General features: G+C 39.1%; 1 protein-coding gene and 2 long non-coding RNA genes across 4 annotated transcripts in view; 2 read left to right on the top strand and 1 right to left on the bottom strand.

The window, feature by feature from the left end:
• psmb7 (proteasome 20S subunit beta 7) overlaps window positions 1–17,760 on the bottom strand; it is a 94,636-nt gene that overhangs the window by 47,206 nt on the left and 29,670 nt on the right. The gene's annotated exons all lie outside the window — the stretch shown is intronic.
• LOC144002451 (uncharacterized) lies at window positions 1,041–3,609 on the top strand. 2 transcript variants are annotated; one of them, XR_013278743.1, is made up of 3 exons: window positions 1,041–1,459; window positions 1,803–2,284; window positions 3,016–3,609. It is a non-coding gene; the product is annotated as an uncharacterized LOC144002451 (long non-coding RNA). The 2 variants fall into 2 exon arrangements; XR_013278742.1 differs by lacking the exon at window positions 3,016–3,609 and having other exon boundaries at window positions 1,803–1,965; window positions 2,135–3,002.
• LOC144002537 (uncharacterized) lies at window positions 16,218–17,447 on the top strand. The gene is made up of 3 exons (XR_013278764.1): window positions 16,218–16,635; window positions 16,769–17,026; window positions 17,116–17,447. It is a non-coding gene; the product is annotated as an uncharacterized LOC144002537 (long non-coding RNA).

Here is a 17,760-nt window from a genome sequence, read left to right as displayed (position 1 = left end):
TTCGTATCACGATTCACAGGTCACGATTCGATTCGATACCGATTAATCCCGATACGAATTTATAAGTCGATTGTTGCGATTTTTTTTCATTTGAATTTAGAAAATACTAATCAGTAAGCTTGTAGAGTGTAAGATTTATATGAAAATTGTATTATTTATTTATCTGAAATTTCAGTCTTATAGAGGTTGTAATTTGTTTCATGTTTGAACAGCATTGAAATAAAATATTAAGGCTTAATGTTCCGTTCATATAACATTCTTCCATGCTTAAGGTGTGAATCCTAAAAAAAAAAAAAAAAAAAAAAAAAAAAAAAAAAAAAAAAATCGATTTTGCCGATTATTGAATCGATTCGAGAATCGCGCGATGTAGTATCGCGATATATCGCCGAATCGATTTTTTTTTTGACACCCCTAATGTTTAGTATCATAATCTATGTAAATTGTTGCCCATTCGGCATCCATTGCAGCCGGGTCATCCTGGAAGGGGGATTACCACATCTGCAGCCGCTTCTCAAGGTGTTTCCCCCCCCTGCGATTATTATTGTGTGAAGGCTGAAGGCCTTCACACATATGTTATTCATTCTTTATTGTGTGAAGGCTGGAGGCCTTTCTACACCATTCCCGTTATTCTTATTCTTATATTTTATTCCTCGCACTTTTTTGTCCAGTTTCAACTGCCACATTTTTCACCCGATTCACTCCGTTCCAATTTCAAACTATTCCAAATATTCGCGCCAACATCGCTTCCATTTTTCTTATTCCCACGATTCACGCGTTACCCGCAATTCCCGATTTTGTACCCGATTTTTCCCCATGTATTCTTAATGGAGATTCAAAATTTCACGTTTACTTCCACATTTTTCATCCGATTCACTTCATTCCAAGTTCAATATATTCCAGTAATTCCCGCCATGAGCTCTTCCAGCTTTTCAGTTCCAAAATTAGGCCGTCAGGTCACACACGTTTTCGTTCAGTTTCGCTCCACTACCAGGGGCACTAAATAATCTTTACTTCATAAAATATATGTATCAGTAGTAAGTAAGAATCCGTGGAGTTCACCCTGTGAAAACCCGCCAATTTTGTGTTTTCGGTGGTGAAACCCCGGCACTATTTTGCGATGAGGCGCAGTGATCTCTGGTGTGGGCGTAGTGCCATTAGGTCGGTCGTGGTGTGATTTAGGTCACATGAGCCAATCAGGTAGCTGCTGCTTTCTCCTCACCATAGCAACCGCATAACAAAAATGGCGACCACAACGTCGGAGAGCGAAAGGAGAAAAAAAGTTAGAAAGAAAGTAGTGAAAAAACTTCGTTCCCGTTCAGGTTTGCCCATCGCTTCAGCTGGCCCCGTTCTTCCAGCCATCTGCATCATTTGTAAAAATAAATTTCAAAGTATACTCGTCTGGGATTGGAAGGCACACGGAAGAGGGATCATCTCGCCAAAGCAGAAACATTGTCAGCAGGTATGTGCTACACACACGCGTGCCAATTTCTGTTATTAATGTGACCGATATTTAGTATAGGGCTGAAAATAATTTTTTGCTAGGTTAAGTTTTAAGGCTATAGTTTATTAAAAAGGCGAGCTGCTGAATGATTTATCGAGTGAATCCAACAGTTGTTACCAAACTCGAGTTACCTGTGCCCATCAGAGTCATAATATAGTCACAGCTACACACTCCCTTTTCCCCAAACTCTCTCTCATCAACCTCAACAAACACTTTACTTTACTTAAATCTGTGATGTGCATATACTGTAAAGAGGTGATGTGACAATAACACTTATAATGTAATTCTTTTTTGTCTAAAGGCGGGTTGGTTGCTGCAGGCCGCTGAGATGAAGAAAGACTGTTCCATTCTTCTGCATATTCAAGACAAAAGACTGTAACAATGGAGGTGCAGTTTTGTTTCAGAGATTACACAAGGTTCTTAAAGTCAACAGCAACAGAAACAGCAACCAGGGACGAACAAATGTGAGTTGTTACATTGCACTATTTCATTGTCACTTTGCTAAAATTACACATTTCAAAAGTAAAGCATTGGTCAGCAATATGTCACTTGTATTCTGTTTACATTTCGAGACAGCATTAATTAGAAAGCATGACTCTGCACATATTAAGTGAGTGTGTGTGTGTGTTTTAGACAACCCAATGCTGAGAGCTACAAATTCTTTTTGTGAACAAGTAATCCGTCAAAGGATTATAGTTGACAAAGATGTGATGAGAATGGACAAGCTAAGGGGTTTGTGAACAGTGTTAATAAACACGGGGATCTTGATGCTTCAGACTACAGGTAACATATAAATCATTGAAACACATTTATGAAATCTATGGGGAGAGATTTGTCTAAAATCTCACTGTTTCAGAGAAAAATAGTTTGCTGACAAGCTCAATTTAAGTTAAAAATAAATAAATAAAATTGATTCTCTAAAAATGAAAACCAGTTGGTTGTTAATTATTACATGCAAATGTGTTTTTTGTCTTCTGTATTTATAATTGTTCTTTGACCAAGAAAGTATATAGGCCTATAGGTATATTTGTATTTCTATCCAAATATACGATTATTCACTAGAATTTTCAGTAGGATATCCAAATACCAAAATATTCGATAGCTGCAGCACTAATAATACTAATTTTGAGTTGTGGCACGCCCACACGAGTTATTTTACCACACACCCATGTCAAAACTAGCTTACTGCACACACACTGCACCCCAACTTCAAATTTTTGCTAACGTCATAATAATAATAATAATAATAATAATAATAATAATAATAAATTATAAATTTTGTTGGATCCAAAAGCAACTTACATAATTATAGTTTCATATGATTGTAATTGTCTTATTTTCAAATGTTTAAATATTTTCTTGATTTGAACAAAATATAATTGTTTAGAATAATCTTGATTTCAATTATTACCAAAATAATTGTGATGATTATTTTTTTCCATAATAGAGCAGCCCTAGTCTGATGTGAATATGTGTATTTTGTGCTCATCTTTCCCTTCAATTTTCTATTTCAGCCAGGATATACTGAAACGAAGATTGAGGCGTGATTTCCCCCATCTGGTTTTTCACACCCCTTTCCAGCAACAACTCTGAAATGGTTTTGGTAGAGACATTACCAACAACTGACAAACTTTTAGTTGAGACAGGGTACCTCACTCATCAGATACATCAACTACTGAGTCTACTGATGTAAGCCAAGAAAGTGACACTAACACATGGCTGGTACAACATCAGGTTGGAAAATGACAGGGCATACGAGGACACTTTACAGTGCAGGGCTGTAAAATCTATGTAAAATCTGCCATTTTGTTTGTTTCATTATCAAGATGTTAACTCTCCATTTTAACATTTTTCAAGCAAAAATAAAAATGTCTGTATTCCATTTTTCCACAACACAGACCTTTGTTAAATTGGTCTGCCAAAAAAAAAAAAAAGAGAGCTGTTCCAATGAAGTTCCAAAGGTTTTATTGTGAATGCACATTTGATTTTTATTTTATTATTATTTATTTTTTTTATTAATACTTTTTGGGTAGGGGGTGGGGGGTATAAATGACATGCTGTGATGACACAATCTGATACTTTAATAAATATTCTATATGTTATAATAATCTGGGCTCTGAATGCATCTATTTCCATCTAGTCCATTTTGCCTTGTTCCAGGTTTGTGGTGCATGCTAGTATTTTTGGCCGATGTATCCTGCTTCTTGTGTACCTTTCATTACGTAATAGGTTGTGAATTGTTTTCATATATGAAACATAAACATAGCTAAATGTAACATCCGTGTGCTGGTTTCACTTCTAGTTGAAGCGTTTTTTTGGAACAAATTTAATATATTTAATTATCTAAATTCACATGATTGCACCAAACCACCAATACTTGTTTCTGATGTTAGGTACATGTATTTATAACATCTGGGAATGATTTTCTGTTGCCAAATTTAATGTAAGACGTTTTACAACCAAAAACTGCAGCACAAGATTTTCGTTTTTTGTTATTTACCTATATATGCATTTCTGGCTTGTGACAAAATTGGGGCAGGAAAACATTGGGTGAACTTTTAACCCAAAGTTCAGAAGGGTATTATCTATCAAAAAATGCATTGAACAAGTAGTGCCCAGACAGTGGAGCGAAACTCATTTTCTAGGCACTTTTTTGGGGTTCACCCCACGGCCTAAATTCACAATTTCTGATTTCGTACCCGATTATTTCCCACATTCTACATTTTCCATTTACTTCCACATTATTCATCCGATTCACTTCATTCCAACTTCAATATATTCCACCATTTCACACCATGAGCTATTCCAGCTTTTCAGTGCTAAAATTCACGTGTTACCCACAATTCTTGATTTCGCACCAGATTATTTCCCACATTCTACATTTTCCATTTACTTCCACATTATTCATCCGATTCACTTCATTCCAACTTCAATATATTCCACCATTTCACACCATGAGCTATTCCAGCTTTTCAGTGCTAAAATTCACGTGTTACCCACAATTCTTGATTTCGCACCAGATTATTTCCCACATTCTACATTTTCCATTTACTTCCACATTATTCATCCGATTCACTTCATTCCAGCTTCAATATATTCCACCATGACCTCTTCCAGCTTTTCAGTTCCAATATTCACGTTACCCACAATTCTCGATTTCGCACCCGATTATTTCCCGCATTCTACATTTTCCATTTACTTCCACATTATTCATCCGATTCACTTCATTCCAACTTCAATATATTCCACCATTTCATGCTGTAACAATTATCGGCCGGTTGTAACTTTTTGCAACCTCAGTTCCAAAGGAACTCCACTCCTGTGTCCTGGACATGCCACCGTGGGGGGTGGGGAGGACAAGAACATCCCCCACAAACAGCCACACATGTTCTGACTGACACGCGCACACGCACACACACACAAATCAGAACAGTAAAAGCCTTCTTAGAAACTTGACTTTCTTATTTTGCAACAGAACAATGAATTATGAAATGTTATGTTTGCCATTTGTGAAATGTTGACTCCATGAAATGTCATGAAAATGTTCCATTGCAGTGGCAGATTCTCCACTAAACTTTCATGTGTATGCACGTTTTAACAGTGTAAGCTAGGTAACATTTCATTTGAGGTATTCAATTGTACGTGTTGCATTGATTGAATTCTGACCTTAGAATCTCAATAAACATGGGATCCAGATTCAATCTGATTAGTCTGTACCAAAATCCTCTCCAAGCTGGTAACTTTCCACTTTGGTCTTACCGGACCCCTGGTGTGGAGGCCGCAGCCCTCCCAATTTAAAAGCACGCTCCCTGCTTGCTGTTCTCTCTCTTTGGCTCCTCTTTTGGCTCCCGCTCTTTTCGCTGCTCTTTTGGCTCTGCTCTCTTGGGCCCCTGGCCCTTCTGTTCCTGCTGCCAGACAAAGAGCTAGCCCAGCTAGCTTAACCTCCAGCACACGGCAACGCACGGAAGCCATCGCGTGTTGCGACAGGCGCAGCGAAACACGCTGCTTTTGGTCCCTGCACAGGCTCAAACGGATGGTACCTTTCTAGGCACCCTGAGGCCTCAACCAAAAAGGGCCTCTTCCCAGCCAGCAGGTTGACCCCGTGAAGCTCAGTTGGCCAGCCGGACGAATTCTGCTCCTCTTCTGAACTGAACCTTCTTCATCCCTTCTTCAAACTGGCTTGGCGAGTCTCCATCCAGGGTCCTGCTTCTCAGACCAACCCCATCTGTAAGTGCAACTTTGCAGGCCTTCGCCCGAGTACAAATTGGTGCAAACTAGGTTGATTGTGGGTCCCATGTTGGTTTGATTTAAGAAATCCATCACCTTGGCGAAGACAGTTTCTCTTTTCTTGTTTTCTTTTCCTTTGATGACTTCATTACTTTAGTTCTCGTTTTATTTCCGATCAGAGTAGTTAGTTTTGCTTCTTTAAGTTCTAAGTAGATTTTCCCACCTAGGTTAGAGAATAAACGTGCACAAAACTCAAAACCTGTTTTTACTGTGTGTGTGTGTTTCATCAATTTATAGTGACCTCTAAGCTGAACAAAGAACTCACAAAATTGTAGTAAGGGCACAACATTCATTTTAATGACTGATTCAACGAGGTTCTCATCTGTCATCCTGATAAAATGATCAAAAAGAGATGTGGTGCTCCGCAGGCAAGCTCAACTTAATTTAAACATTAAGTTTGAGTCTCCTTCAATTAATGAGCCAATTGATTATTAATTTAATAATTAACAATTATTGATTTAATAATTAATTGGACCGATTTCCCTTACAATGCCATGAGCTCTTCCAGCTTTCAGTTCCAATATTCACGTTACCCGCAATTCTCGATTTCGCACCCGATTATTTCCCACATTCTACATTTTCCATTTACTTCCACATTATTCATCCGATTGACTTCATTCCAACTTCAGTATATTCCAGCACTTCACGCCATGAGGTCTTCTAGCTTTTCAGTTCCAAAATTCACACCTTACCCACATTTCCCGATTTTGTACCCGATTAGTTCCCACATTCTACATGGGCGATTCTACATTTCACATTTACTTCCACATTTTTCATCCGATTAACTTCATTCCAACTAGAATACATACCACCAATTCATGCCATGAGCTCTTCCATATTACCACCTAACTTACCATGCACGGCGGCCATTTTAGACAAATGATATGCCCAGGTTTCTCGCCAAACTGTTCCCCCAAGGCTGCGGCCATTTTGGCCAATTGATTAGGTATGCCTGTGATTCTTGCCAGGATATTCCCCGACCTGAACAGGAAGTGACCTATATAAACAGGAAGTGACCTCATATCAACAGGAAGTGACCTAAAATCAACAGGAAGTGGCATGATTTTAACAGGAAGTGACCCAATTTCAACAGGAAGTGATCTAATAACAGGAAGTGACCCGATTTCAACAGGAAGTGACCTGAAATCAACAGGAAGTGAGTATGCTAATGCTAAGTTAGCATGCTAATGCTAGCTTAAAATGCAAATGTTATTAGCTTAGCATGCTAATGCTATTAGCATGCTAATGCTAGCTTAGCATGCTAATGTTAGCATGCTAATGCTAATGTTAGCTTAGCATGCTAATGCTAATGTTAGCTTAGCATGCTAATGCTAATGTTAGCATGTTAATGCTAATGTTAAGTTAGCATGCTAAGGCTAAGTTAGCATGTTCATGCTAAATTTCTGTTAATATCATTTTATATATAGCAACATTTTTCATTCACAAGTAAAAATTTCAAAAATCTCCCCCCATCCTTCAAAATTTTGTAAACGAATTTAGAATGTATATTAAATCTTTACAATTAATTAAAAGGCCCAAAGTACAAATTATATATATCTTGAAAAAAATACCTCTTGTGTTGATGTGAATGCCCTGATTTCATTTTTGTAATATTTTTTTTTTGTTTATTTATAATTGTATGTGTACATTCTATGTTAGATCATTTTTCTGTAAACTACTGTTCCCTTGGCAATTATTGTTGACTTATACTGAAAATCTTTGATTGTTGCCATGTTTGTATGTCTTATAGCAAATAAAAAAAAAAAAAAAAAAAAAAGGCATGTTCATGCTAATGTTAGCTTAGCATGCTAATGTTAAGTTAGCATGCTAAGGTTAAGTTAGCATGTTCATGCTAATGTTAGCTTAGCATGCTAATGCTAAGTTAGCATTAGCATGCTAACTTAGCAAGCCAATGCTAATGCTAGATTAGAACGTTAATACTATGTTAGCATGCTATTGCTAATGTTAGCTTAGCATGCTAATGCTAGCTTAGTATACTAATGCAAATGTGACCTGATTTCAACATAGAGAATTTCAACAGGAAGTGACCCAGAAGTGACCTTAAATCAACAGGAAGTGACCTGATTTCAACAGGGTGACCTGATTTCAACAGGAAATGACCTCATATCAACTGGAAGTGACCTAATTTCAACAGGAGGTGACCCGATTTCAACAGGAAGTGACCTGAAATCAACAGGAAGTGAACATGCTAATGCTAGCTTAGCATGCTAATGTTAGCTTAGTATGCGAATACTAATGTTAGCTTAGCATGCTATTGCTAAAGTTAGCTTAGCATGCTATTGCTAATGTTAGCATGCTAATGTTAACTTAGCATGCTAATGCTAATGTTAAGTTAACATGCTAATGCTAAGTTAGCATGCTAATGCTAATGTTAACTTGGCATGCTAATGCTAAGTTAGCATTCTAATGGTAATGCTAGATTTGAATGCTAATGCAAATGTGATCTGATTTCAACAGTGACTAGTACTCAATTGCTTAGGTTTGCCACTCCTTACATCATTGCTACTCGATTCTCCCCTCCTTACTTCATTGCTTACTTAATTCTTCTCACTTTACTCCATTGCTCACCCGATTACTTGCTACTTCCTCCATTTCTTACTTGATTTTTTCTTTGTTTTCTTGTTTCTTGCTGATTTCAACTGCTTCTGGATTTCTGGATGAATTCAAACCATTCCAACTTCAGCATGTTAAGCTCATTCCATGTCATTCATTTATATCATTCAACACCATTCAATATCTTTCAATATCATTCATCATTCAACATTATTCCAAATCATTCCACAGGTATCATTCAGCTCTCCAGCCTTCACACGCCATTTCCCAAGAAATGGCATTTCTAGTTATTTCAGTTATTCCGACTTGGGAGCTATCTACTTCCACATTTTTCACCCGATTCACTCAATTCCAATTTCAAACTATTCCAAAAATTCACGCGGCCGCTTCCATTTTTCTCAGTTCAAAAATTCACGGCTTAACCACAATTCCCGATTTCGTACCCGATTTTTCCCCATTATTCTTAATTGGAGATTCTACATTTCACATTTAATTCCACATTTTTCACCCGATTCACATGATTCCACTTCAAAAATTCCAGCAATTCATGCCATGAGCAATTCCAGCTTTTCAGGTTAAAAATTCACACCTTACCCACAATTCCAGATTACATACCCGATTATTTCCCACATTCTACATTTTCCATTTACTTCCACATTATTCATCCGATTCACATCATTCCAGCTTCAACATATTCCAGCAATTCATGCCATGAGGTATTCCAGCTTTTCAGGTTAAAAATTCACACCTTACTCACAATTCCAGATTACGCACCCGATTATTTCCCACATTCTACATTTTCCATTTAATTCCACATTATGCACATTCTTACTTGATTTCTTCCTTGTTTTCTTGTTTCTTGCCGATTTATTTTTACCTTTGTGCTATTTTTCTTCCTTTAACTGCTTCTAGATTTCTGGATGAATTCAAACCATTCCAACTTCAGCATGTTAAGCTCATTCCATATCATTCAGTATCATTCAACATCATTCAACACCATTCAATATCATTCATCATTCAACATTATTCCAAATCATTCCACAGGTATCATTCAGCTCTCCAGCCTTCACACGCCATTTCCCCAGAAATGGCATTTCTAGTTATTATTATTATTATTATTATTTATTTTTTACTGCAACGAATCTGAATCTGGTATTTTTTTTTAGTTTTTTTTTTTTACAGTAGTACTACCGTAATAGAAATGGCCATATTTGAAAATCCAATATGATCGACAGCAAAAATGTAAACTTATAGGAATAACAATGAAAATACTAGAGCTGCGAGCAGCTATAAAGGGCCCTCGCAGCCCGGGCCACGTTGGAGTCCTTGCACGTTGGGGTACTTGCACGTTAGGGTACTGGCACGTTGGGGTACTGGCACGTTGGGGTACTGGCATATTGGAAGCAAAATTTCTTTGAAAATGGCATAATAAACGTTTACATGTAGAATATTTTTTTTGCCAGTGTGTGTCAAGCTCAACGGGTTTTGGTGATTGTTAAGATCTGCAAAAATCAGCGTCCTTTTTTATTTTTAGGCAATGAGTTGCCCCGATTGATATTTTTTGTAAAAGTGTATATATACATCCTCGCTCGTTGTACTCATTGCACAATGTTACTTTTATTGTCCAAAGGGGCAATCAAAAATGAATAAAACAAAATGGAAACGTACATACGTTTGGATCGGTGTGAAGCCAGTGAACAATTTGAGTGGTGGAAACTAAAAGAATATTCAGAAATGACTTAGTCATCACACTTAGAATGAGTTTAAATTTTTTTGTACAAAATACCGTATGTGTTTTTTTTTTTTTATATAAGCCTCAAGGGCTAGGTGGCGCTGTATTTATAACTGAATGTTGTCATCGAGATACCTTCAGGCCTTGATTATAAGCATACATGTCAAGTGTGAGATTTTTTTTGGAGCATGTACCGTGGAGTTATTATGCATATCCTTCATTCACGATATTGCTTTTAATGTCAACAGAGGCTATCAAAAATAAATAAAAATATATATATGTTTGGATAAGTCTGATGCCAGTGAACATTTTGAGTGGTGGAAACTAAAAGAATATTCATAAATGACTTAGTTATCACACTTAGAATGAGTTTACATTTTTTGTACAAAATACCGTATGTGGGGTATTTTTTTTTTATGCCTCAAGGGCTAGGTGGCGCTGCATATATAACTGAATGTTGTCATAGAGATAGCTTCAGGCCTTGACGATAAACATACATGTCAAGTTTGGGATTTTTTGGAGCATGTACCGGGGAGTTATTAAGCATATCCTTTTTCAGTGCGAAACACAAATTTTGATGTCCCGCCTTCATCATATAGTATTTCGAAAAAGTCAAGATTTTTCCCCCTGTCGTTGGCTCAGGTCTTGACATGGACCAGGTCAAGTCTTAACTCAGTCAGATGAAACGTGTAGGAGAAGTGGGCAAAAGTCTGCCCCCTGTGAATGTGCAAAAATCGTCAAAAATGGGACATTCAAAAATTCGTAGCTCACTTCCTGTTCATTTTAGCATATGGGTCCAAGAGACCTTTTTATAGGTCTTGGGCTCCCTCATACACCTAAAAATTTCCGTCGTTCTTGCTTAAACGTACAACCGGGGCTGCTTCGTTAAAAACTTCTAGGGGGCGCTATTGAGTCATTTTTGTAAAAATAGCACAATCAACAATAAAATATTGCTCATTTTACCAGGCCAGATGTGTGTGCCAAGTTTCATGAGTTTCTGTGCATGTTTAGACCCTCAAAACTGGCGTTATTTTCTTGGCGAACAGTGCTTAGCCACACCCACAGCAATTCGCGAAAACTCACAAACTTCGTGTTGTGACATCATGAAGGCCGAAACCCTCATCTGAGCAAATATGAGGTAGGTCCAGTTAACGTGTTTGGAGAAAAACGTAGAAGAAAATTCGTAAGAAAAAAGATTGCCACTAGGTGGCGCTATCAGTTAGATGAAATATAAGTCAGTAGATGTCTTTAGGGCTGGACTCTCATCAAATGTGTGAAATTTTGAGAAGATAGGATCATCTCGGTCAAGTTAATGCAGCTTTTATTTTCACGAAAAATCTTCAGACTTTGCGTCACCGTAGCGGCCACGCCCTTTGGCGAAAAGTTACAATATTCGGTGTGGGGCATGATCAACATCTTAAGGCTTTTCTGACCAATTTTCAAATGGATCCCTTCAACAAGCTCAGCACAGTAGCTAAAAACGTAAAGTATGACATTTATTGTAACCACTAGGTGGCGCTATATGTATAACTGAATTTTATCATATAGATGTTTTCAGGCCGTGACTATTACGTTGCCTGAGAAGTTTGAGATTTTTTGGAGCTTGAACATGGGAGTTATTAAGCATTTGCTCTTTCTGGACAAATGAAATTTTAAAGGCAATATTTGATGCCCCGCCCCCGTCATATAGTATTTCAAAAAGGCAAGATGTTTTGCCCAGTTGTTCTCTCAGGTCTTGAGATGATAAATGTCAAGTTTGAAGTCAATTGGATGAAAAATGTTTGCAAAGGGGGAAAAAGCATGACCACAGTGAATGTGCCAAAATAGGCCAAAATTGGACATAAAAAAATTCATAGCTCACTTCCTGTACATTTTAGCTACATGGTCCCAATAGACTTTTTTGTGCGTCTCGGGGTGCTACATGTGCCTGCCAATTTTTGTTGCTCTAGCTCAAACGTGCCGGGCTTGGTTTTTATTTTTCTACGCTAGGGGGCGCTATCGAGTCGCATTGTTATGACGACTTAATAATATCAAATTTTTCGCCGGGCCTGAGGAGTGTGCAAAGTTCGGTGAGTTTTCGTGAATGTTTAGGTACCCAAAATCGCGATCGTTTGCGGAGAATAAAGAAGAAGAAGAAGAAGAAGAAGAAGAAGAAGAAGAAGAAGAATTTTTACAAAAACAATAGGGACCTCGCAGCGGTCGCTGCTCGGGCCCTAATTAATAATATATTTGATTCCGATCACACTATGAAGCATGTTTTCAGCTAAATCAGCATCATTCTTTTTAAACGTTCTTGAGTAAAATATTTGATTAAATCTACATAATCCAAATGAATTGACTATTATATTTTGTCCTTACCCTATGTAGGTATAAGCAATATATATTCTTAAAACAGTTTACTGCTGTACTCAAAACAAACTTACTCTCTAAAACTAAGGATGTCCTGAATAAGAAATCATTACATACATTATACTGTTCATTACCATATTTGACTTATTGTGGGGAAATCTGGGGAAACGCATATAAAACAAATACTGACCCTGTTTTCAAACTGCAAAAACTAGCCATAAGAATTATTATTCGATCAAAATATAGAGAACCAACAGATTCACTGTTTAGCAAATTAAATAGTAATACAATGAAATTTTATCACTTGGTTGAGTTTAAAATAGCACAAATAATGTACAAAGTACAAAGTGTCTGTCAGACCGGTGGTTCTCTGCCAGGCTGACCAAGCTGTCTTTTTACCACATCCCAGAATGTGTGAGACTATATCACAGCCTGTGACTGCATGGAAAAATGGCAGAGCCATGCATCTTGATAGTCCTAACTGGGCAGATAGAGTGTGAATGGGAATGGCACAAATCTTTTTTTTACAGTACCAAGGCATACACACAGCTCAAATAGGCCAAGTGATGCAAACCTGTGAATGGCCAGAATGACCACATCCACTATCAACTGTGTGCACTCCGGCAATCATATGTCCCTGGTTGGCTGCATGAGCAAGATGGAGCAGTATCCTAGTATCAACCTCAATGTGGTTGCATGGCTGGAGACCAGAGATGCCTTGCTGTTTGAGCCCACTGTGCAAGTTGGTGCTGAAGAGAAGCATCCCACCTGAATCCTGCTTGACAAGCTCATTACTCAGAAATGGGAACAGTTCTTTCAGTTGTTGTCAGTGTTCTTGAGGAAACCTGTGTTCCAGTTCTGCTTTGGAATGCTAGTGTGACCATCCCCTATCTTGGTACGTGGGCCTAAACCACAATGCTAGTGTGTCAGGGTTTTGTTTTGTGACTCGACAAATGGCAATAGATGCTGTGACACGTAATCCCCGAACGTGTGTGCTGATGTGGGTCGAACCATGTGTACGACAGCTGCCATGTTTGTCAGTACTGAGGATTCGGGTTCGAGTCCAGCTCCGGCCTTCCTGGGTGGAGTTTGCATGTTCTCCCCGTGCCCGCATGGGTCTTCTCCGGGTACTCTGGTCTCCTCCCACATTCCAAAGACATGAATGGCAGGTTAATTGGGCGCTCCAAAATTGTCCCTAGGTGTTCTTGTGTGTGTGGATGGTTGTTCGTCTGTGTGCCCTGCGATTGACTGGCAACCAGTCCAGGGTGCACTGCGCCTACTCCACAAAGCCAGCTGAGATAGGCTCCAGCACCCCCACGACCCTTGTGAGGAATAAGCGGTCAAGAAAATGGATGGATGGATGTTAACAGGAGGAAACTTGAATATTTTTATTAAAGAATTATAACTACAATTCACCAAAAGATAAGGGTAATATGTCCACCCTGTGGCATCAATGGCTTGCACGGGCGTGGGCTATTGGCTATCCAGTAATATATACAGATCATCCATCCATCCATCTTCTACCGCTTATCCGAGGTTGGGTTGCGGGAGCAGCAGCTTTAGGAGGGAAACCCAAACTTCCCACTCCCACTTCAACCAGCTCCACAGGCCAGCCGAGAGACATAGTCTCTCCAGCGTGTCCTGGGTCGTCCCCGGGGTCTCTTGCCGGTTGGACATGCCCGGAACACCTCTCCGGGGAAGCGTCCAGGAGAAATCCGAACTAGATACCCAAGCCACCTCAGCTAGCTCCTTTCAACACGGAGGACAAGCGGCTCGACTGAGTTCTCCTGGTTGACCGAGCTTCTCACCCTACCTCGAAGGGAGAGCCCGACCACCCTGCGGAGGAAACTCATTTCGGCCGCTTGTATCCGGGATCTTGTTCTTTCTGTAATGACCCACAGCTCGTGACCATAGGTAAAGGACAGAACATAGATTGAATGGTAAATTACTTCAGCACAATGGACCGATAAAGAGTCTCCATCACTGCAGACGCTGCACCGATCCACCTGTCAATCTCCCACGCCATTCTGCCCTCACTTGTGAACAAGACCCCAAGATACTTGAACTCCTCCACTTGGGGCAGCATCTCATCCCCGACCCGGAGAGGGCATGCCACCTTTTTCCGACTGAGGACCATGGTCTCGGATTTGAAGGTGCTGACCTTCATCCCAAATGCTTAACACTCGGCTGTGAATCGCTCCAGTGAGAGTTGGAGATGTGGACGCTGCGAGGTCCCTATTGTTTTTCGTTTGAATTATTATTATTATTATTATCCGTAAACGATCGCATTTTTGAGGACCTAAACATTTACGAAAACTCACCAAACTTTGCACACTCTTCGGGCCCGGCGAAAAACTTAATATTCTGACGTTGAAATTTTTAACGGAGCAGCCCCGTTTGTACGTTTAACTCATTCACTCCCAGCCATTTTCACAGAAGCAGTCCCGTTCGCTCCCGGCTGTTTTACTGGATTTTGACTGATTTTGCAAGGCCCACAGAATATTGTGTTCTATTGCTTTTAAAGCATGGAACCTATCAAAAGAAATATTAAAGTCTCTTCTTTCATCAGGAAAAAAAGTATGTTTCTATCTGTTTCCATTTTGCAGCAATTAGCATTAGAAGAGAGCTAAGTTTCATCAGTTTTCACAAATCTATTTAAAATAGTAAGTAATTGAGCTTTTTTTCTAGATGGCCCTGATTGATCTCCTTTGCTCTACTGCCACCTGCTGGCCGTTTGTGTAATAGCTACCATTTCTGCAACTGTTCTTTGCAGTTGATATGAGAGGCTGCATCAAAGCCTTCTGTATGCTCTAGCATAAAAAAAAAAAAAACGTATAAATACGTCTTTGGGACACTTAGAACATTAAAAAAAACATATTTATACGTTATTGGGAGTAAATGAGTTAAGCAAGATCTCCGAAAACTTTTAGGTGTATGAGGGAGCCCAAGAACTACAAAAAAAAAAAAAAAAAAAAAAAAGTCTCTTGGACCCATATGCTAAAATGAACAGGAAGTGAGCTACGAATTTTTTAATGTCCCATTTTTTACGATGTTTGCACATTTACAGGGGGCATAGTTTTGCCCACTTCTCCTACACGTTTCATCCAACTGACTTCAGACTTGACCTGGACCATGTCAAGACCTGAGCCAACGACAGGGGGAAAAATATTGACTTTTCGAAATACTATATGATGAGGGCGGGGCATCAAAATTTGTGTTTCGCAATGAAAAATGATATGCTTAATAACTCCCCGGTACATGCTCCAAAAAATCCCAAAGTTGACATGTATGTTTATAGTCAAGGCCTGAAGGTATCTCGATGACAATATTCAGTTATATATGCAGCGCCACCTAGCCCTTGAGGCATAACAAAAAAAATACCCCACTTACGGTATTTTTACAAAAATTGTAAACATGTTTCCAAATGAAAAAGGATATGTTTAATAACTCCCCGGTACATGCTCCAAAAAATCCCAAACTTGACATGTATGTTAATATTTAAGGCCTGAAGGTATCTCTATGACAACATTCAGTTATATATGCAGCGCCACCTAGCCCTTGAGGCATAAATTTTTTTTTTTTTTAAATACCCCACTTAACTCTTTGACCGCCATAAACGTTTAAAGACGTTCAGTATAAACCTAGAATTGGCCGCCATAGACGTTAATTGACGTCTACTATGTTTTTTTATGGAAACGGGTGGAGGAAAGCCTTGGGCAGCTGTGCTCCAAGTATCAAGCCGATCGGGTTACTATAATGAGTATTCCTGGCCACTAGATGGCTGTGATGATTCTTTTGGACACGATTGGGTAGGAGACAACAGTAGAAGAAGAGAGGCGGAGCTAGAGTGTTGAGGGGGAGAGAATGGCTAACTTGGCTAAGGGAGTCAAAAAGGCTACAGATGGCAATCAGCTCACGCTTAATCCTTATTTTCAAAGCTCAAAAGCATCGACCAGTGCTCAAGAGCACAGTGATGACGGAGTTAAGTCATAGTTGAAGCGGTGACGCGGCCGTTTCGACCACGTCCTAAGGCCCCACCGGCTAGCGATGCTAATAACGTCCTAAGGCCGCACCGGCTAGCGATGCTAACACCGGAGAAAAGTGGTGCACAACTGAGCACGTCTGCACAGATGACGTTTCATCATGGGTCCGATGCAAGACAGTCTTGGACAGTCTTCCAAAGAACATGAAGGTAAGCGCTAACATGCTAAGAGATTGCTAGTAACTTTAGTAACTTTTCGGCGATCTGCTAGCAGCGTGTGTAAATGTGCTGATATACACTAGAACATCTATTACCTATACAAACGTGAATGTATATTTTATAGATCGTGCTCACAGCAACGTCCGACCGCTGGTTCTACAACGAAGAAAGGTAAAAACAAAACAAAAACAAAAACGTTTTCAATACACCGCAACAAGCTCCCCCTCATAGGGCCCAAAGTGACCCTTCTCACAGTGAGCAGAACAAAGGTAAAAAGAAAAAAAAAAAAAAAGATTCTCCACAGCTCTAATAAAATATTTGATGGTAAACGTCTTCTATAATTTACAGAATGTGCATCAACCAATACATCGAAGAAAAAAAGGTAAACATGCACACACACACACACACACACACACACATTGCATCACAGTGCTCTAAAATAATATATGATATTGAAATGTATATTTGCAGATCCCAAAGACTCTGGCTGGCTTGAAGTTGATGAATTCGGCTGGCATCCAACCATCTTCCCCTTTGCTGCAAAACCAGGACCAAGGGATGCTGCAGCAGAGCTGAATTCCCACCTGCCAGCTGACATCCTGGAGCTCTTCATCACGGATGAACTTCTCCAGCACATCGTTCATCATACCAACCTCTACGCAAATCAGTCCATGCAGAAGCAGACTGACAAAAACTGTTGCGCACGTGTAAATAGTTTGCAAAGAGTTTTCCAAATTGTTTGTTCGGATTGCTACTGTTGCATGTAAATAAACTGTTATTTTGCAATCAAAATTTTTTTTTTATTGTTGGGGTAGTGTTTTATAGAAGTTAAGGTGTTTGTAGAATCACTCATGCAAAAAAAAAAAGTGCCAAATTCACTAGAGTGCATGAAATAACATCGTTTCACAAAAAGCTTGATTTCTCCGTATTTTGGAAGAAAATAGAGGATTTGGGTGAAACGAAGGTGTTTTCTATTGTTGATTACTGAAGATCCGAATAAGGTAGAAACAAACTTTTTTTTTTTTTAGATGAAAGATGAGACTTCAATCTTTCATTTGGTAGTATCCGCGTTTCCATAGTCCTAACACAACATTTTCTGTGGAGCTTGAAAGATCG

Source organism: Festucalex cinctus, chromosome 15 (genome assembly GCF_051991245.1).
Source record: "Festucalex cinctus isolate MCC-2025b chromosome 15, RoL_Fcin_1.0, whole genome shotgun sequence".
Lineage (NCBI taxonomy): Eukaryota > Metazoa > Chordata > Actinopteri > Syngnathiformes > Syngnathidae > Festucalex > Festucalex cinctus.
This window is presented reverse-complemented; position numbering and strand designations above follow the sequence as displayed.